This window comes from Alligator sinensis, unplaced genomic scaffold (genome assembly GCF_000455745.1).
Source record: "Alligator sinensis unplaced genomic scaffold, ASM45574v1 scaffold348_1, whole genome shotgun sequence".
NCBI classification, from domain to species: domain Eukaryota; kingdom Metazoa; phylum Chordata; order Crocodylia; family Alligatoridae; genus Alligator; species Alligator sinensis.
In genome coordinates this window covers 3,177,675-3,200,510 of record NW_005841932.1, presented here as the reverse complement: position 1 = coordinate 3,200,510, position 22,836 = coordinate 3,177,675, and positions in this window count along the sequence as shown.

Sequence of the window (22,836 nt, the reverse complement as noted above, 5' to 3'; positions counted from 1 at the left end):
AAGTTACTCTCATTCTTAAGCAATCCTGTCCTGGTAACAAAATCTAATAGCCATGCAATCCCTAGAAAGAAAATGAGTCTAAAGGTGAAATATGATTTTTCCCTGCAAGTATTCTGCAGATTTTCTATACTGTACCCAAAGAATGGTTGAAAGCTAAGCCATATCGTTCTCAGTTATTTCAATGAGAAAAAGACAGACCCTAACATCAATGATAGGTCATCATCAATGATATCTTGATAAAATCCAGATGTTTTAATATGGATAAAAGTATTTTCAGTATCAAGGGCACCAAGAAAAATGAAAACTGGAAAGAAATTGTATAACATTCATGTGCAGAGCATTTATCTTCATTTAAAAAACACCTTAACTGAATCTTTAACAAGGATTTTATTACATAGTTTCCAATTTTACTGCATTAACTTTTGCCATTAATTCTGGAAGGGGACAACATTAACATTAATGTAGAGGCTGGGTTTCTGTCTAAGTCACTCTCATTGTAAAGTCACAGAGAAAGTAAAAATAGCATTAAACAAACACTCAAGAAACAGGTTTCTCAGAAGAAAAATCACAGTGCTTTTATTAAGTGCATGCAGTTCAGCCTACTCTATGTTTAGGCTACCAGCAACTAAACCCCAGCAATGCTCTGGGCTGCACTGAAGTGTACCAGAATAGCTTCTCTTCTGCAATCAGTTAATATTAGTTCAAATGAAGCTTCCCCCACCCCTTCCCCAAATCCAAAATGGATATATTTTCAAAATATTATCTCATCTCTAAATTTTGTTTCAAAGGTTCTTAAAAAATTTTACTATTAAAAAAAATAGATGTGATCGAAGTGGTCATCAATATTTTCCATGTGTTAAAACCTTTTTTCAATGATTATTTTCATTAAAAAACCCAAATATGAAATGTCAGAAAATATGTTACCAAAAATAAAAAAATAAGTACATACTTAGCCTGCAGAACTTTATCAGTTTCAAAATTCAGGGGTATATTGTGTTTTCATTTTTCAATCAGCTGTAATACCATCCTTGATGTTTATGAGAGAGCATTTAGCAATCAATTAAAAGCAAAAAGCTTCAGTTTCTAACTATTCTGGGACTCCTATACATGGAGGAGTGTGGGGCAGTGGGGATTGTCCCCCTCCACCTGGCAGGAGCCAGGTAGTGTGGGGCTTTTTTATTTTTTAAAATGCCAAGACATTAGAGCCAAGTGGGGCTGCCATTGATATGGCTGGGAGAGTGGGCAGGGGCCAGGGGGTGCTCAGGGGGGCTGGGGAAGCTGACAGGGGATGGGGCCTGATAGGGGTCCTCCCCATGGTCCCCTCCTGCATCCTGCAGCCCTCCCCAACCCCTACTTACTGGCATGGAGTCTGGGTCTAGCTCCCTGCGGCGGCAAGTAGGGACTGCCTGAATCTCCAAAGCTCTCCGAATCTTTTCCGAATTGATTTGGAGAGCTTTGAATTGATTTGGTCCTTTTTATTGGTTTCCTGATTCAATTTGAATTTGTAGATTTGGCCGAATCGGGCTGAATCTTCTCTGAATCAAATCAGCACCCAAAGCTTCACATAGCCCTAATAAACATCCCTGGTTTCCAACTAGTCTAACTAAAAGTTAAAATAAAAAGTCACAATATATGTATTGTAGCAGAATCCTGCTTTCAGGATTCATTTGGAAAGCTGTCATTTAGATTGTAATGGCCACATGATGGCTACATCTAGAGCCATAAAACAATGATGTGCTCAGATTGGACATGAATTGAAGCTATGTTGCATGATGTTGAGAATGACTTCATCTTTCTGTTATAATAAGGCAGATCAGTCTAGTTATAATTGCCTGACAGATGCAGCAATAACAGCTGAAACTTTCCTTTCAGTACATAAAGGAATTTCACCCAGAAAAGAGTTTCTTGAGTTTGAAATCAAATTGCTTTTTCTCTGAGTTTTATATCCAAATGTCCTGTGGATCAGGAAAATTCAACAGTAGTAGTAGAAAGCAGCTATGGAAAGCAATTTTTGTTCTATGTGGTTGAATGCTCTGTTTTTACAGGGATAACTAAAATGAAATTCTACTGTGCATTCCAGTTACAAAATCCTGTCCCCCTTATAAGCTAAGTGCAAAACTCTGACTATAAGTAGCAGGATTTGACCACTCCAAGACCCCTTCTCAAGAGTATACACTAAGGAAGTAGAATTCAGAACAGTGAGACAGCTACATACAAAAACAAATGTGCCTCAATTTGTGATACAGACCAGTTACTGCATTTCCTTAGAGAAATGACATAAATACAACCAAACATTTCAGTTGAAGCACCAAGGCTCATAAATCAACTTAAATGAAAAAGCATTTCTATCCCGAACAGCAGAAACCTGTGTCACTGTCTGGATAAGACTTGAATGATATGCAATGAAAACATGTTAATCTTACCTTCCAAAATACTAAATATACCCAAGAAAAAGGCATGCAGGAGTTCTTATTGGGAAATTCATAGTAGATATTTTGGTGTATGTTATTAACTTGGAAACAAATAAACAATCATAATAACCTGGATAAAACACTGATGAAAAACTATCAATTGGCTAAAAGGATTGATTACTGCTCCTACTGATAAATGGTGAGTAAAATACCAAGTGCTTTTTAAGGCTTTTAAATTGAAGGTCCCACTCTAGTCTGTCTGACTTTGGTGTAGTTAGCAATAAGAGCATGAATTCTTAGAGAAGAAAAAATTCTAATTTGCATCTACTGGCTTTACAGTAGTCTGTCTCTATACCCTTCCTTAGGGTTCTTTCTGATTTAAACAATAATAAATTAGAGGATATTCAAGATCATCAGACTAAATCCGTGGCACAACTGCTATTGACTTTCACTGGGTCTGGATTTTTCTTTTGTTCCTTTCTTTCTAAGAAATCACTGTCTTTTTCTCAATGCCTATTGACATAATGGTGAATTTTCTGAAAATGCTATTAGCAATAGTAGTAAAGTTTTGCATTACTCTAAAACATGAGGATTTCCTTGAAAATGCCTAAGTTTGCACATTTATAAACCCCACAAAATAGCTGGTTTCATATAGCTCAAAGCTTCAGTCATCATTATCCTAAGCTAAAGTTTCTATTGGTTTCAAAACAAGGAGCTTAATGTAAATTCCAACCATATTATATATTTCAGGTAATCTCTCATTTGTTATTGGAACTCCCTAACCACCTATCAGAAGGCCTTATACATATCACCTCTCAAATATGTTATTAAACAATAAAGGTTTACTAGCAATTACAACACAACCACACCTGAAATGCTGAAATTCTGAGATAGGTCCTAATGCAGCTACAGAGAAATACTGGAAGATCTCAAACACCTCAGTGCAGAAATTGATGGCAAATGTTGACATTTTAATAGCAACCACTGTACCAGGTGATATCAGGACCAATGTGGATGAGCTACTACCACTATTCCATAGCTGTAAATGATACTCTCATGATAGATTTAATGCTTTCTTTATTTACTTTACTAACCCTCACAGGAAAGAAAAAGAAGTGAAAATGGATAATAAATCAAAATACACAATGCTCAAAATATCAATGTGCCTTCAAAAAATCTGGAACTAAAATGTTCTCTTTCTTATGCTGAGACAGAAAAGTGAAGTAAAACAAATTCAGTCTTTTTGTAGCCTAATGGCTTCAATTTTCCATAACATAAAAAGGCTAAGAACCCCAACTAACTTGTTATCTTGGAAATAAGATCTGATTAACAAGTTGTTAGCTGGTCTGAACAGTATTAACTCTACAGTTTTTAACAAACCTCAGTAAAAACAGAACAATCAGAACTAAAACTTTTTTTTTTTTTTGGATAATGCAAAATTGGATGTTAAACTTGCATTGTGATTGTAGCAGGGCACTAAGAAATGCCTGCTCCTTTAAGGCTGTAGCAGCCTAACCAGGGAGATCTGCAGGCTAAGCAAAGCTCCCCAGCTGTGGGTTGCCAGGGTAACAGCCTAAGGGGGTAATTGTGCAGCACCTGCAGGCATCATATGACAGGAAGGAGGCAGGGTCTTGGGACATATAAGCCCAGGGCTGTAGCTATCAGGCACACATGATCTCTCTGGCAACTACCAGGGAAGGAGTTCCTGTATGAGGCAGCTACCTGAGATCTGGTGCTTCATGCTTTGCTACCCAAGTGCTGGAAGACTTCAGGAACCTCCCAGGTACTTAGGCTAAGGAGCATGCTGTCCTGAGGACAGAAGTTTGTCCTATAAAGGGGCATAGCATTGTTGTCAGTGTTAATGTTTAAGTTGTAGCCTAGGGGCTTATTCTTGTGTTTATGTTTATACTGAAGGACTGTGATAAAGTTATAAGGGGAGGTTTGGAGGCCTCGTTAGTGCCTGGAGAAAGAGGTATCCAATCTGGGTTGAGTTCAGTGTCAGGCACAGAGAGGGAGGGGTACAGCTACAGGGGCAAAGGGAGCCCCAGCACCAGAGGAACTCAGAAGGGATAGACAGTAGTATAACACCTGCAAGGCTTGGGACATAAGGGGCGATTGGAATTGTATAGTAGGCCCTGGGTATGAGGGCATAAATGGGCAGTCTCCTGCCTTAGAATCAACTCATTAATTCTATCAAAGGCATGGCAGGAAAAACAGGCAGGCAGACTGCCCTTGACAGGTGGGTGGGCTGGGACTAGCCCCAGGACTACCTCCTGTCACAGTAGTGTTTTGTACAAATGAACAGAATATTCTAGTTCTCTGGATATTGCAAGATGGAAAAAAAAATGCTGTGATGCATGTTACTTTTGATAGTTCCACTCTCTTATAACTTGGATACCTGCATACAGAAGCAAATTTGGATTTAAGCACTCTTTTCAACAAGACAGCCTTAATAACTTTTAAATATAGCATTAACATTTGTAAGACATTAGGCTCTTTTGAAAGTTTGACACCAGACTGTGTATTATACAAATAGTATTAAAGAAAACCTTATGTCTAACACCATTTTTTGTCTTTTCAGTAGCCCCTAACATCTCTCTAGATCTAAATGGCATAATTCAATGGTGTATTTTCAGTCTCACTTTCAAACCTCAACAGAGTCAGATCATTGAAAATAAACAGGTTATTATAGCAGTTATTTTCTACTATCAAGGGAAAATGCTTCCTTCAACAGTTTAGAAAAACGTATTCCATTACATTTCAGGACACAGATAACATTTAAAATGCTGACCCATGTCTTAAAACATTCAGCTAGTGAACACCTGTTATTTGGATTGTTTTTTTTGGCCTGTGTTTGACCAGGCACTACCACAATGGAATCCTAGTCCATGATTGAAGATCCAAACCCTGCAATAACCCAAATAATAAAAATATTAGTGTCATAGTTTCCCCAATTGTGTGTTTATGTATTTATGTATAAGTGATTGATGCAATGTAGATTAACGTCTATAAGAGTCTTTTCATTAACTTCTCTGGGAATAGGTTCAAGTCCTAAATTGATAGGCTAGGAAAGAATTGACTCATTGTAACTAATTACACATTTTAATAGCAGAATGAAGACCAGTGTTTCTATACTCCTCTGACAATCTATAATCAATTTGACAAGCTGATCTTACTCAGGCATACTTTTATTTAGAGTTAAAAATAAATAAATCCCTGAAAAGATGCAGTTTCTTGGGGGAGAGGAAGGCAGGAAGATAGAAATAATGATTGGTCTGCTTGACCTTGAAGGCCTTATACTGCCATAGTCCAATATCAGTCTTTCCATATACCCTAGAAAATGAGTTATTACAATAGCTTTTAGCATCAAGATTGAAAGATTCACACTGACTCTGCTAAATTCTGAATTAGGCTTTAAAATTCTCTCACTCTCTACCTCCCCCCCCTCTAATGAAGAGATACAAGGCTAGGAAAGGAAGAGAAAAGGCTCAGATGAAAAGAGAGAACAAAAGCTTATTTAGTTAAATAATTTGCTCATGAAAGGTATTTGGGCTTGAGTTATTTCCTAGGGGTGTGTGAAGCAGGCAGTATTCGATTCAGATTCGGCCTGATTCAGGGGACAGTGATTTGATTCACTGATTTGGATCACTGTCCCAATTTGATTTGGGTGAATGCAGATCTGAAGATTTGATTCTGATTCGGAGAATGAGCGATTCAGCCATAGACACAGCTTTATGTTTTTTCTACATACTTCTGAGGTACCAGGTGTGGCCCGTGAATGCTGAGATGGTGGGGTAGATAGAGCATCCCACAGGACTGTGGGGCGGGGGGTATTCCCCCATGTGCTTATTGGTGGACATGAAAGTGGACTGGAAGTACTTCTGGTCCACTTCCAGGTCCACCACCGAGCGTGTGGGGGATTCCCCCCCCCCACACACACACACACACTGGTGTGGGCTGCTCTATCTGCTTCATCATCTTAGCATTCACGAGCCTGGTACCCTCAAGGTATGTAGAAAAAACATATAAAGCTGTATCTATGGCCAAATCATCAAATTCATATTGTTTCCAACTACATGAGAGACCATAAAAATTCCTCATTTTCCATAAGTTCACAAGCCATCCAGAAGGGGTCTCCAATGTATCTGCTATAATCTTGCTGAACAGCGGTGGTTCTCAATTTGCAATGCCACAAAAAATCTTCCAGGGTGATGCACTACTGTGATGGACTGAACCTGATCTATGCACCCCAGTTTTCAAGTGGCATGTCGGGGCATGTCTGTTGAGCGGCAGCAGCATCTATCTCCAGCAGTGTCAGTCAAAGTACATTGGGGCAATGAAAGAAAAGGGTCACCCTTTGCATAAATGTTCATTTTAAGGTTTGCTCTACAGGCATTGTGCAACTACCTAGTTAATTCTGGAATTACCGTAAGAGCAGCTACACGTGCAAGGTACTTATCGCATGATAAAGAGCTTCAACCAGCTATAAAGTTAGATCCCCAAAGTCTTTACTATAATTATATCTTGTTGTTATTGAGCTTTAATTTGCATGTCTAGCATGGTTTACCCTACAACTGGGAGCCCTGTCAGCTGATGGGGTTCCCAGCCACAGGGGTATACCGTGCTGATGTGAAAACTCTGGGCCCTGGGGATCAAAGCAGCCATGATTCTCAGGACATGGGAGTGCATAAAATCCCTGGGCTATGGGGAGTGAGGTAGCCATGATCCCCAGAACTTAGGGGTGAGTGAAAGCCCTGAGCCCTGACTCAGGGCTCCAGGAAACCTAGGAGCCCTGGTGCTCATAGTAGAGCTGTGTGAAACGGCACCATTTCATTTCAACTTCCATTTCACCTTTCTGAAGGGACAATGTTTTGTTTTGTTGTGTTGTTTCATTTCAAAGCACTGTTCTGTTTCATTTAGTCAAAACTGTTTCACTGTTTTGACGTTTTGCCCATAGGCTATAATAGGGAATCATGAAAATGCCTAAAATTTGGCATTACTTGCCTGATTTGGATGAAGATTGCAAGGATAGTAGCCCCTTCTGAGGGCATGACGACTGCCAAGTTTCAAGGAGATAGGTGCATATATTTCTGGGAAACTGCACCTCAACAACTTGAAAGAAACTCTAATCACTTGCCAGCAGTGACACCGTCCTGTCATCCTGCATGCAGATCTGGGGGCCTGCACCCCCAGGAGGGATGCAGGACTGTGCCAGACTCCTCCTGGGAGGCATGATCCCCCCCACCCCCAATCTTCACATGGAATGACAGCAGGCTGCCTGGCTTCGAAACTCAAAATGTTTAGAAACTTTCAAAACATTTCAAGTCCTTTTGTTTCATTTTGAAGCCTTTTGTTTCATTTCAATTTAACTGTTTTGAGCTTAAAATGTGTAAAAACAGCTTCAAAATGACACACCAGGTGAAATTTCACATAGGGACTAAGGCAGCTATGAACTAGGGCTAAGGCCCAGGGGTTTCATGCACCCCAAAGCCTGGGAAATTTTGACTGTTGACACAATCTGGCACGGACTGGGACCTCAAGCTGGATCTGCAAGCTGTTGCTGTAAGCTAGGCTGGGACCCCCGAGCTCCAGGGGCTGTTGGGGTACTCCATGACTGGGAGCCCCTCAACTAAGGGGGCTTCCAGCCATGGGAACTTGCTTCTTGCTAATGCAGGGGGAGCTTACAATGGGTTATCCCTGCACCAGCAATAACATGTGATGGGATCTAATGCACAATCCTGCAATTGCACCTCCTGCCACACCATATGTGGCATTGCAGGAGGCATGGATGTGTGGATCATGCATTAGATCTCATCACACTTTTACCTGCATGTGCAGAAGGGGCCTAAATTTTACACTTATAGCTTTTCCATGTTCAATAAAGGAACATTTGGGCTCATAAATTAACACTATGTGCATTTAAAGAAAGAAAGGAAAAGCAATTGAATGTCATTTCTAAAGGTTTGGTAATAAAACACCATACTTCAATGTAAAGAATCATTTCTCCCTTGAATTGCTTAATACATGTGCTACCCATACAATTTATTTTAAACTTAGAGTGCCTAATTACCAATTTTGCCACATACCATCACTTGTTTGATCTAGAGAGAGGAATCCCATTTAGCAAGAGGCCTTGATCTGACTAATTCATATAATCATATAACCCTGATTTTAGCTGATGATTTTGATCAGGCTGAAAACTATCCTTTTGAGTAATAACTCAAGATTATGGTTATGATTTAAGAAAGCAATTTAAGGATATGCTTAAAGGGCACTAGTTTCAAGAGGAAAGACCTAAGCATATGCTTAAATACTTTGCTGAACTGGAACCTTACTAACAGCTGAGTGATCATGGAGTCCTGCTCCTCTGCACCCATGAGAGATGATTAGGAGGCTGTCCTACAGGGCTAGTAACAAAGGTCAGAGTTCTCCCACAGGAGAACAAGATTATAACCCACACTATGATTTCATGCATCTCTGTCCCCCAAACTACATCAAACTTGCATCTTATTTACTACTACTAATTATAAGATTGAAACAATACGAACTGGTTCCTCAGCTTAGGTTCTTATCCCATTCCTATCAGAGTGATATTTAATGTCAGAATATTTCTACATTGCACTATCAACTATGTGCTGGTTCAATCTTAGAAATATTTAAATTCTAATAGAATAGATTCAATGTAAACAGATTAAAATAATTAACAGACTATCATCCCTTTCATCACAAAAGAATCAATACCAAAGCTGGAAAATTTGCATCAGTTTCTTCCACGTGGTCCTTGTCTCAGCCTCGATATATTACCTCCCATGTCATGCCCATGACTACAATTCATCTAGCAACTGGAATAGTAGTTTAACCCTTAGGAGCAGTTTCTCTCACATTAGGTTTCATGGATTAGAAAAAAGTTTTCATTTGTGAAACACTGAAAAAATTAAGAAATATAATGCATAAAATTACTGGGGTGGTTTTGGCCCTTCAGAAGGCAGAAATCCATTTTAATAATCATAAAGACAATTATGAACTTTATCAATGTTCATCTTATTAGCAGGAAAAAATATACTGGAAAAAGGTAGACATTTTCAGAATTTATTTTATGGAAGATTTATAATTGGAGGAAAATTTCTTACCATTCACTGTGGTGGAGAATTTTCTTTATCAGCCCAATACTCATATTATATTTAAAATACATACTCAAACTTGGCCATGTTTAAAAGTAGAAGAGCATGCTCACAGAATGATTAGAAAAGTAGGAGGAAAACAAGGAGAGAACAGTCACAGAAGGATAAGATATCAAAAATAAGAGCATGGTTGACTTTGTTGAAGGCAGTTAGCAGGTCAAGAATGATGAGCATGTTCTGACATTTGGCTGAGAGCAGGTTGTTAGAGACTTTGGCAAGAACAGCTTAATGGAGTACATGGAACAGAAGATGGATTGGAGAAGAAGTAGGAGAAAATTAGAGAGGAACTCTAGACAGCAATTTTAAACAACATGTTCAATGAGTTTAAGGATGAAAGTGAGACAAGAGATAGGGCAGTAGCTGGAGAGGCAAGTCAGGTCAAAGGTGTTGTCTTTTTGAGCCTGTATTGCAAGAAAGAGAGAAGAGTGTGAGGAGAGGTTAAGAAAGATAATAAGGGATGGGATCAGAGAAAATGAGACAGCTGGATGAAAAAGGGAAAAATCAACAAACATATCTATAGAAGAAAGGGAAGAGGCAGCAGGAGAAGACTGCGGCCATACAAAAAGTTATCAGCAGTGGTGGGCTGGAAGTCACAGAAGGTCAGATTACTGGGAAAGGAAGGTAGAAGCTGAGGAACAATATTAAAACACACTGCATGATGGCTAGAAACTCAGCAACAGACGAGAGAGAGAAAACAAAAACTGTTCTTGGTGAAGATCAGATTACATCAACACTTCTGTCAATTATTGGGAGAATTGTATCAGGTTTAGAGGCTGAAAGAAGTCATCGTCGTGAAAGTGGAACAGCCTTAAAATGAACATAATAAAAATCAGGGAACTGAATATGTATCAAGTCATTTGTGTGATAAAAGAGGAGAATTTCAAATGGTTTTAAATATGTTCAAGTTTAATTTTGGAAAGGTCATAATATTTTTCACTACAATCATCCTCTGTGACTTTGATTTTCATCCTGTGAACTAGAACATAGTTTATAATACAAATAATCTGTAGTTTTATATAAGGAAGAAATATATACTTCCTATACCTATGTGGACCTGTTTCAGTAGGGACTTAGGATCCATTTCAGTGTAAGTATAAATTCCTATAGGTACTTTCATATACCCCATAAATACAAAAACATGAAAAGATTCCCTGTTTCTAAAATGAAAGTAGCTATTTACTACTTTACAGAGATGATGATATTGCAGCTAAGTAAGCAAGCCATACACGTGTGCATGAACTGCGCATGTCCTCAGCAGCTGGGAGGGCACAGCTGCGCCGGCAGTGGTGGGAGCACAGTGGCGGTGAGCGGAGAGCTCCCACGGATGCTGTCAGTGGGGGGAGCACCGACCAGGGGGTCAGTGACCACCCACAGGCACCACTGGCAGCGGTGGTGGCAGCCAGGCACGATCGGGGACCACCTTTTTTGCAGGGGGTGCATCACCACACATGGGTGCAGGTTCAAAACTAAACTGCAAAAGTCCTCCCCAGCCTCAGGCATGCCCAGTTAGACAGAGCTTGTAGGGAACCTAGGTGTTAAAATCTAAGAAGGCTGTACTGAGAGATGCATTTTCAGAAAACATGATTAAAGCAGAATTGTGTAGGGATGGTAAAAATCATAATCATACCTGTCACACAAACCAATGCCAAACCAAGTTTCAAGCCCTGCTCCTACTTGTGGGAACACTAGAGCTTTTCAAAGAAAATGTTGCAAGAACATTATAAAATAGGAAACCACTGATTTTTATTTTTTTCCCCTTGGCTTTCTTTCTTAAAACAGCTCTGCCTTTCTGCCTGAAATTCACCAAAATTCAGCCTGGGGTAGACAGTTGGTTGGAGTGCTTGTCATTATGCTGAGCAGTCTGGAAATCAGGTAAGAAAAGGAAGAATTCAATCCCATTTATGAAAGATCCAGTTTCAGCCTTCTTGGCCATTTTCTCTGTACACAACACTCCTACAATCATGAAACCTACATAACCCTTTTAATTATATTAAATGAGTCCTGGATTCAATAACTGCTAATCTAAAAAGTCCCAAGAGATTTGATTACACAAATTAAGTTTGGATAAAGACACAATCTTGAGATTTACTTCTTCATTTTAATTTAAAAAGCAAACAAATCAGCCAATTTAAAGTTTAACCGTTGCAAAAGTCTGACACTTAAAATCCAGCCATCCCTGCAGGGACTTTTTAGCTTATTCAGCATTACCAGGGAAATGTCATTGATTTATTTGACTTCCTGTAGAAAGAGGACTCCCTCCTTCCAGGAGCAGTGCACTTTCAGGCAGCCATGACAAACTAAGATGTAAAATAATATGGAAAATTATATCTAACTTAATTTAAAGAAATAATTCACTGTAGTCTAAAGTTGCATGCTATTTTTCAAGCATTCTGTATCTGACTTAAGAGACTTTCTATATTTTACTCCTTTCTTTAAATAGATGTAGGGTGAGATTACGCATTTGAATTAGACCACTTAAAACATGAACAGTTACAAATTCATTCACATTAATAAGTGCTAAAGACCCTTTAAGCATCTAAAAGTTATGCCAATTCAGGCAAGGGTTATCTCCTAAACCCTGCTACCCAGCATGAATTACCCGAACTTCTCACTATTCCAGAGAGATGACCTGCAGTCCTTCAGCTTTCCAGGCACCTCTGCTCTTAAGTGTACCAGCTCTCTGCCTGGACTCTACAGACCTTGCTTTAACATCTGAGGATAGCTCAGCATCAGGTATGTGAGAAGGAGAGGGGAAGAGGAACAGGGGGAGTAGGGCAGGGTGTGGAGAGGGAGGGGGCATGGGAAAGGAAGGGTGGGGGGGGAGTTTGAAGGAGGAAGAAGGAGCAGTGGGGGGGAAGAAAAACGGGGCAGGAAGGAAGCAGGAGACAGGTGGGTGAAACACTTCTGGGCAGCCACAGGTAGGTCTGGCAGGTCTCTGCATGTCTGGACTGGACCCCACTTGCCTTTGTTGGCTCTTGTGGTGGCCTGGCAGTTCCCTATAGGGAAGGGTGGGAGCAGGGAATGAGATGCTTCTCGGCCACTGTGGGGGCCAGTTGGAGTGGCCATCATAGAGGACCTTATGGTTTTCTGGTACTCTGTCCTCTATTGATATGAAACCCAATGCCTTTATGTCCTCTATTTTTCTCTTCAAGAAAAAGGCATCTGGTTTAATATCAATAGAGGACAACTGGACTGTCATCTATGATGGCCACCCTTGGTAGGGACAGCATGGGCTCAATCTAGGTACACAGGGATCTGTGGAGCACTCCTGATTCCCATTCATAGCTGCAAATAGCCTCTCATCTCCTGCCCCCCCCTCTAATCTGTGCCCCTTCCCCATGGGGAACTGTCAGTCCACCACGGACCTGGCAAGGGTTAACATGGGCCACCACGGGCAATCTGGGCTCACAAGGCCCTAATCATGGGGAGAGGGAAGCTGGTGGGGAGTGGTGAGGGGTCATCTGGGGTAGCAAGGCCCAATCTGGGACAGAAGGGGGAAATACAGGGTAGCAGCTCCCCATGTACGGCAGCAGAGGGTGATCTGAGGTGGTGGAGGGTGATGAGAATCTGTGAGGAGTGGTCATATGGGGTCGCAGGGCCCAAATGGAGCCTATACTGTGGATAGAGAGTCAGGGAGCAAGGAGACCTTGAAGCTCCTTGAGAAGTCCCTGCTCACCAGCCCTCTACCATGTCTCACCAGACCTCTACATGCAGGTCAGAATAGTTCACAGTGGAGAAGATACTAACCCCAAACAAGCAACTGCTCACAGCACATGCTAACTTTGACACAGAATAATTTCTAACTATTTAGTTGGTCTAATAAAAGATGCCATATTTACCCAAAGAAACTTGTCTGCCTATAACCTCACCCATAGCTTTGTTTATTTGCTTCATAGAAAACTAGACCCCTACAATCTCTGTAGATTGCTGGCATGTTATCTTCAGTAAGCCCTAAATTACACTTGGAAAGAGACATCAACATTTTCTTTACAACACCACTGTTGCCCTATTGTTAGTTCAATATTTGCAAGCTGAGCAATGTAACATGGATACTTTTTAGGATAAACATCATTGTTAACTGCTCAGTGCACAGTGGTCTACTAGACTTCATAAATTCCACTTGGAATGCGTAATTCCAGTATGTCTTCTTTGATCTGCCCCATTTTGCGTTATGTAGTATGATCAGAACTGAAGCTTTGATTCTTCATTCCTATTCTGCACTCTGAGGGAGTCAAGAGGATTACTCTCTCTGTGGTTGAATTAAAGCCATCAGACCGGCTCTAATGCAAGGTGTGAAAGCTCTAATTTATATGGGAGAGGTTTAGATTCTCACAGTCTGCTCAATTTCCATGTAAGATCAATAGTGTTAAAGCCCCTTGTGGACTTTGTGCAGGCACTAGCTTTAGACTTTAAGTGCCCTTAGCTGACCAGAGAACCTTGCCTTGGGTACTATCTTCAATTGATGGCCTTGTTACTAGACACTGTGGTTGGTTAGCCTTCAGCAACAAACTCCATCTTTTATGCATTTTTATTGCTGATGTTTTCTCTAAAGAAATGTGTATGTTTAACTGCTTGGAGCATATTTTGTTAAGGAACCCAAAAGTCTACTTTATGATACCAAGAAGAATATGGTCAAAAGAGAAAAAAGATTTATATTTAGAAAATATATGAATAAAAGTTTCCCAACAGTTGTTCACATTTCAAGCCATTGTTATTTATTATTTGTGAATATTCATGAGTTTATTTGCACAAACTTTGGGGTAATGACTGTTCTAAGCACAACTATCCTGATGGTGTTAAAATAAAGGGCATTGGATGCCTATAGATGGGCTGGTTTTTGTTCTACTTAGGTGTCAGAGCAAATTCAATTAATCCAGTCTGCTCCATGTTCTGATTAGAATACCCCAATGTCACCTCACCATCATGTGTATTAAGCTCCCCCATATTTTAAAATGGCAACAGGGGTGCTTTAACTAACTAAAAGCTCATCAAATGAGCGTTAAAGTTTTCCCCCATGGCCATTTTAAAATGAGAGGAGGGGGACTTAATACATGTGACGGGGAGCCATTTTAATTACAGCAGCTGTAAGGGAACCACTGTACTTAAAATGGCCTATCCCTGAGCACATGTATAGGCACCCATTATGCCTGATCAATAGTGTTCATCACTCATAGTTCATCTACCTTTTACATTTATTTTTAAAAGATTTAGTCCAGCATTCCAGTCATTGGACCACTACTAGCTCCTGAACAAGACAACGAACATGGACACTTTTACATGTGCTCCTGACACAGTGCCAGGCATTTTTAATTAGCGTGGCTCACTAATTAAAAGTGCCCATGCATCACATGTATCAGTGGCATGGTATGCCTCCATGCTTAGAAAATGAGGAGGGGGAGCACTTCGAACTAAAGCACATTCCATGTGTTTTAGTTCAAAGTGCACTGTCGGTATTTTCTCAGTGTGAAGATGTGCTGCACTGCTGATGCACATGACACACAAGGCTGCCAGAGCGCATCAATTTACATGCTCTGGCACACTCAGTTAATCGAGTCTGCTCTGATGCACTGGATTTCCAGTGCATTGGAGCAGACTACTGGCATGTGTGTAAGTGCCTATTGATAGCTGATAGATAGACTGATTATTTATTTTTTATTTATTTATTTAAAAATATGAAGAGCATTCTGAGTAATAAAGAGTTTTGCAAAAAATTAACATTGGTTAACAATTAAAAATAAGTGAGTGTATATGTGTGTGTATATATAAATATAAACCTCGAAAGCACTAGAGATATAAAATTTGGACTTGACAGTAATGTAAAAATATAGGAGAATGGAAGATAAATCCCATTACAATTACTTTTATATACAAAGATACCTATAAAGATTCACTTTTGTACAAATTTTACAAATTAGCATATCTTTCCTTAAACAAAGTAAGTTTGTTTTTTCTCACTTCAACTATTCACAAGGAAACATCAATATCATGACATTTCAAGAAATGGAGTTATACTTTACAAAAATACAAAAGGAAAAACTGACTTCTTCAATCGGATTTATCATTTGTTAAACTGAAAACCTTTTTTGAGGGGTGGGGGAGGGGTGCATCACACAATCTGGGCTGCTCAGTATAGTGAGATTCAATCCCTTTTTCCTAAAAATGTTTCTGCATATGGGACAAGAAGAAAACCAGAAATATGAATCTTTCTTGTCAATCTAGTCTGTGATATGATGACTCCTTGGATGTGATATTGTTTGTGATGCCAAATTTGAAATGATCTATATATGTCCAGATTTGAAAAAAATATAGGAAGAGTACATAATGCAGTTCTGGTATAGAAGACAAACATGCAGAAAACATACACTAGAATTCAGGAACTACAATGACTAATATTAGATTTTTTTTTTTAAGGAGGGGTAGAGGGAACTAGGGAACTATACTTTTTTCAAATAGATGACTGTCATATTTCCAAGATGATTAATATTTAATGTCATGTTTAGTAACAGCCAAACAGTGCTGTATAAGGTGCTAGAAGTCTATCAGTATAGATGCTGAATATCGTGTCAGATTTCCATTACTTTTGAGCTTTTTTTGAGCTTTACTGTTAATAAAATTAAATAATGGTTTGTAAAATAGAGGGAAATTTGAACTTAATTGAAAAGTTAAAGGGAACTTTTATTATAAGAAAGATATATATTTTTGTCATTTCTGTTTTGCTATACCATAAACATTCTCTGAATTGAAGGTCAAGTGTTTATCGTTGTGTGTGTCGGGGTTTTTTTGTTTGTTTTTTTTAAGCCTCATAAAATAGAAAAGGAGTTTTCAGTATTTGGGCCGCAGGCTGGTGCTCAATGGCATTTTAGCTATCAGCTTGTCAAATCTGGGAAACATTGTGAACTAGTCCACTAAAGGTTAATGATGATGTTCCTTATGTTCAGTCCACATTCATTTTCTAGCCTTTTCAACCTAAAGATCCAAAGCAAGCAGTTTCCATAATGAGAGAAAAAAAAAAAATTGGCAGAAAGTCTGTCTCTCTCAGTGAATCAGATCATCAGCTGGTGTAAACAGACATAGCTACTAAAATGAATTTTGCTAATTTATACCAGCTTAAATCTGCCCCTGAAAGGTAATATAATTTCATGGAAAAAAAATATTTTTCTTTTATAACTGTAAATACAAGTGGGCCTCAATCACTGTAAAAACCAAGTGACCTGTAGGATAGATATACCATTGCCAAACATGCCATAAGTACTCCAGTTTTATTTTTCTTATCTAAGTTGTTAACAAATACGTTTTCCCTTCAATGGCCCTTTAATTTTTATTTATTTATTTATTTACTTATTTTTTACCACACTATACCCACTCCCCATAATGTCTTTTGACAACCAAAATCTATTATTCAAAACATTATTTTATCTTCATTTAATCCAAGTGCAGCATCAGAAATATTTAAAAATAAGAAAAATGTACTACCAATTTAAATAGCAGTTTATCTAACAACTTTGAAATACCTGATATCACTTCTATTTTGTTTGTTTTTTTTGTTCTGTTGTTACATGTTCCTTTTTAAGTTTGGTTTTTTTAATGTTTTAAATGTTTCTAGGTTTAACAAACTATTCTTTAATTGTTCTAACTCTTTGCTATAATAGCTTACCTTCCCTTCTTTTAGAATGCGTGTCAAAAATGTTTGTGGAGGCAGTCTTCAAAATGTTGAGAGAGTGTAGTCAGCTAAACACACCCACCTCTTCTTTTCTGGTTTATGGAAGTGCTCATAGATTTTTCAGCTATTTGTAGAAACATGATAAAGTTAATTGACTGAATCATGAAAATGACATCAAGATAGAAGGTTCTCTTACAATTTTGATTAACCCAAGAGCACAAAACAAAACCTGTTATAAATCTTCAACATTTTTGATTAGGAAAAGATTGTTGTAAAGTCAAGTTTTAACAAGGTCAGTTGATTTTTGTTTCTTTTTTTTTTTTCCCCTCCTGAAAAAAGAATCTGACACCTCAGATTGCAATTCGATTGTTATTTGGTCTATTCTGAATTTCTCACAGAAGATGAAAACTGTAATATTCAAGTAGCAGAACTTCTACAGAAAACAAAAGTAACCTTGTTAAATATTATGGGGCAGCCCATTATCTAGTTCTAAGTTGGCACAGCTCCACTGAAGCTCCAGTCAAGTTACTTTGATATGAAACAGATTTTTACTTGGCACAGATTTATTTATGCTTATAATAATGATGATTTATTTTTAAGTAGAAGAGATTAAAGCAACTACAAACACAGTAGAAGAAAACAAAAGGAAAATAAGTATTAACCAGATATTCTACCAACCCAGATTTAAGCATTAAATATGAAAGCAGTAACAAGCATTATAAATTACCAGTTTGAAGCAACCAGCACACGTGCAGCAGCAGCTGCCCTTCTTTCCCTGCTTATGTGCTGATTGGACACATCATACACATGCATTTGATCCAAGATCAGTTTACTTGAGAGTAAAGTATTCATGCCTAAATGCTCCTGGGTAGGCATCTATATATACAGGAGGGTGGGAGCAGATTTGTTGCTCCTAGCAGCTGGTAGTCCTCTTGAGCACATCCCACCCTGGCAGTGACGACCAGCATCCTGGGCTCCCACTGGCCCACCACACTGAATGCCAGCTGGCCAATAACTGGCTCCCTCATGTGCACTGACCACTTGTGTGGCCATGGAGCATCATCCCAGGGCTGCCACCACCATGAAGTAACCACCTGGACCCCATTCACCTGGCTGGATCCTGGCAGGGATGCTGACAAAGGGCTCCAGGATGCCGCTGCCAGGACTTGTGGCTGTATGTTGTACAGAAGACCTGGGATGATGAGCAGTGGTTGGAGGCATTCAGGATGACCCAGGCCACCTTCCTACTTCTCTTTGGGCAACTCTTCCTGTATCTGGAGCATCAGGACATCACCATGAGGCCACCCCTCCCTGTGGACACCCAGCTGGCCCTCACCCTGCTGACCCTGGCCATGCCTGCCAGCCTCCACTATGTGGGCCATCTCTTTTATGTGGGCAAGGCTACTCCCGTGGAGGTCATCCTGGAGGTGTGCGGCACCCTCCACGACATGCTGGGGCACATGGTGCTCCAAGTGCATGAACCCCTGCTGGTGGTGGCAGGGTTCCATGCCCTGGGATTCTTGACTCCCTGTCACTTGCCTGCCCCCTGGTGACTGGCCCTATTACAGCCAGAAGGTGTTTCACTCCATTGTGCCCCAAGCTGTCATCAACCATCATAATGCCTTCACCACTGTGAGCACCAGCTAGGTGGGCAGTGTCCACACCCCCAATGTGTTTCCAACCCTGCCCTACCAGCCCTGCTGCTAAGTATTTGCTTCATGCTGTGGGTGCTGCACCTCCACCTGGGTGCCATGGTGGTCCTGCCCCTCCTCACTGGGGATGCTGCTTACCTGCTCCTGCCCTGGCTCATGCAGCTCTTCACCAGCTAGATGGACCCCTACCTAGCCCACTTTAACTGGTGTCTGGTCTGGAGCCATGCCCTAGTGAAGTGTTCTTTTTGGCCACCTCAAGGGATGCTGTCACAACCTCACTGCCTGCCTCAGGTTTTCCAAGGACATCTCCCAGGTCATTGTTGCATTCTGCATGCTGTATAACATCTGTGAGGCTTGGGGGGAGCTGTTTTGTGAGTCCTGGGTGGAGAAGGTGTGGCAAGTGGAGGCTGCTTGACAGCAGGAACAGCAGCTGCAGTGGAAGCAAAAAGCAGCAGGGCCCCCCTTCTAAGACCCCGGGTGAGCCACACACCTGCCAGCAGAGGCCAGGGCACTAGGTGCAAGAGGCGTCAGCTAACTCACATGAGTGGCAATGCGTGGCTGCTGTAACCCACTTGGATAGCTGCCCATAGTCCCCCAATCCCCCAGCACTATGTTTCATGCAGACATGTCTCAGAAGAACAATAGTTTTTATTCTCCTCACATCCCCCTCTTCCCCTTCAACAAACAGACCACCCCAACACCAGAGCCCCACCAGAGCTTCCTTTCTCCCTCCCCAACACCAGAGCCCCTCTACCACCCACCCCACTCACCAAAAATAAAACACCCTCTTCCCAAGCAAATTATTTACAAGCCAAATGCTGTGCTTGTGTACATGCCCACCTGGCATAGGTGGCAATGGGGTCATTGTGTCTACAGGTAGAGCCCAGGAACAGGTGGCCAGCACCCTGGTCTTTGACTGCTCCCCTGTGGATGCATATGCCACAGCAAGCCCAGTGGGTAGGGAGCTCACCCAGAGGTGTCAGTGGCCAGTGGTCCCTCAGCATGAGTGGCTCCCCATCTGGCAGCTGATGTCCACAGCCACCAGGGCCAGCATGCAAGCAGCTTTGGCTCTGCACCCATGTGGAGCTGGGGAAGTGGGGGGGCTGGGTGGTGGGGGACCGGGAGTGGGGCTAGGGCAGGGGCTCCTGGCTGATAAAGGAAGCACTGGACCTCTGCCAAGGCCCATGGGGGGTGGGGGGGGCTGTTACTGGGTGGTTGTTGTCTGCCAGGGGGCAGAATGGGCTAGGGTCAGGACCTGACAGCAGGCAGCATAAAGGTGACCTCCAGGGCCATGACAGTATCCAGCACCCAGTGGTCATCCTCTGTGGCCTGTACTGCCCTGTCCAGGACTTCCTGCTGCTCCCACAGAGCCTAAACCCACTCGTGATCCAGGGCCAGGAGCTGCGCCCAGAGCTCCCAGTTCTCCTGGTCCCCACATGTCTTCATGGGCCACGTCCTCCATCCACCACATGTCCTGGCAGGCTATGTTCTTTGCCCACCACATCCTTGTGTCTGCCAGAAGGTCCTCCAACACCAGCCAGTCCACAAGGAGGGTCCTGTCCTCTGGTGGAGCCAGTGCATCCGCAGGACCCCAGCTGTGGGTGGCGGCAACCCTGAGCCCACATCCTGGCAGTCAACTGCAGCCTCTTCCCTGTGTACAGCTGCAGGGTCTTCAGAGCCATGAGAAAGGAGCTCTTTGTAAGAGTTTGCAAGATTTCTGAGATAGCCTCTGTACCAGGGGCTGTTCAGTGCCTGGCCTCAGATCAGGGGTCAGGCACACACAAGTGCCTAGGGACCATGCTAAGTTGGCCAGGCAGACCTGGGCCCAGGTGGCTGCTGGCCAAGCCCCCCAGCCCTTCTTGCTCCTGAGGCAGGTGGCCTGCTGATTGGTGGCTGCAGGCAGCCTACCTCCCTGCCCTATTCCCTGGTTGGAACAGGCCAGCTTCCTGGCAGTACCCATTGCCATGACTCCAGACCCTGCTGCCCCCCACCCTCCTCCTGCAGGCCAGCTACTCTCCTGTGCTGCTACCAAGCCCATGGCACCTGGGCTCAGGATGCATGGGGCTCCCAAATGACTGGGATGAAGAGCTATTTACACCCCCACCCTCCCTACAGGGGGTCTCTCTGGGAAGGTGCCTCAGGGCCCAGGGCAAATCAGCCTGTGTGGGGCAAATCAGCCACACTGGCCAGGGGTCCAATTACTTATCACTGTAGCAAAGTTGTATCAAAGGTGAATTTGCCACTTATGTCAGTAAGTGGTTCAGGTCATACAAAGCAAATTGTACACGGTATTCTCCCTTTCTGGAAAAATTCTCCCACAGAAATTGACATACATTGTACCATTATTGTCAATGGAAACATAGGCCAATCTTGACTACTTTTGAAAACCTCATTTGTTTCATGTTTACTACTAAATATTTTGTTGCTATCATTTCTTAAGGATTAAAGTTAGATGTTTTTTAGTTTTGCGCACTCATATTATATTTTGCCATATACCAGTAGCAAATAAAAGATTACACTTTTATAATGTTATATATACATGAATATATAATATTACTAAAGCTCTCTTGGAAAATCAAAAGAATCTAAAAATCCTTCAAATTCATATGTATTATATTACTCCAATCTTACTTTTCAGTGGGAGAAAGCTTCTTAGTTAAAATGAGGACAAGTAAAAAAAAACCCCAACAAACACCTCCCCCCGCCCCCCCCAATAATTAGTGTTTTGGAAGAGCTCACATTCAGGGACAGTCTGGTAAAAGGATAATTTCACCATTAAATCTGGTTTTGAGTACTTAATGTAACAGAGTAAACCTTGATCATAAGAAAGATAATGTACACTGTTTAGAAACGATGAATACTCACCAGTTTTTAAAGCTAGGTGCAGTAGAAGTTCAGTTATGTATTCTGAATTCCATAGGGCTTAATAGTTCTTGGTCACTTTACATAAAATGTTTGCTAACAGTAAAGTCATGTAAAATTTAGGAGTGCTCAGTCACATTATGAAGAAATTTAACAAGGTCACAATAGACTATCACTGAATATATTACTCTCACCAGACTTAATTTGTTTTTCTTAGGTTAACTACCATTTGTCATCATTTATTAAGCCCCCAAATCTATCATTTGATAAATATGGTCCGTTCAAATTAAAATGAACTTTTATTTAAAGAAAACAAGCTAGCATAGATAGCCTAGTCTTTTTGCAATTCTACATGAATGAGAACTAGCTTTTATTTGTTTTAATTAGCAATTACAACTCCATTCCTAAATATTTTTCCTACTCCAAAATACTAAAGTATACCCTATAGTGTAGTACCATAGGTTTGAGATCAAAATGAATTTTTGCTGCTACAGCAGCAGTGAACTGAATGACAGGTTTGCAAAATACAACCATAAATAATGAGGTTTTTCCAGACATTAATAGAAGCATTTTAAGGAAAAGGAAATAATTTAGTTCAGTAGATTCCCCTAAGTGAGCTTAATTTAGATGGCATGTTAGTTGATTGAAGCCTAATTTTAACTACTAATAATTGTTGAGTTATGATTTGTATAGCCAGTTGACTTTGCCTATCAGTATAGGGCTGGGAGAATGTCAACAAAGAAGAAGGTATCTTCAATTCTGCATCAATATAACATGTAAGAGAAGCTTTACAAGTACATTACTTTTACCCTTAACACCATTCAAAGCAGACCTACTGAGATGTGTAGGATGGCAACCCTGCTCCTGTACATTTGAGAACAGTTTGAGAGGTGAGGTAGAAATTATGGGGGAGCTGGAGGTGAGAAGAAACTTCAAAGATAGGGTTAGTAAGTTCATGAGAGATCCTACAGATGGTTCCATGAAATTTAGAATTAGGTCTATTCTTTCACAATCAGCTACAAGAGTCAAAGATATATTTGTATTAAATGGTGTTCAGAAGGTGCAAATGA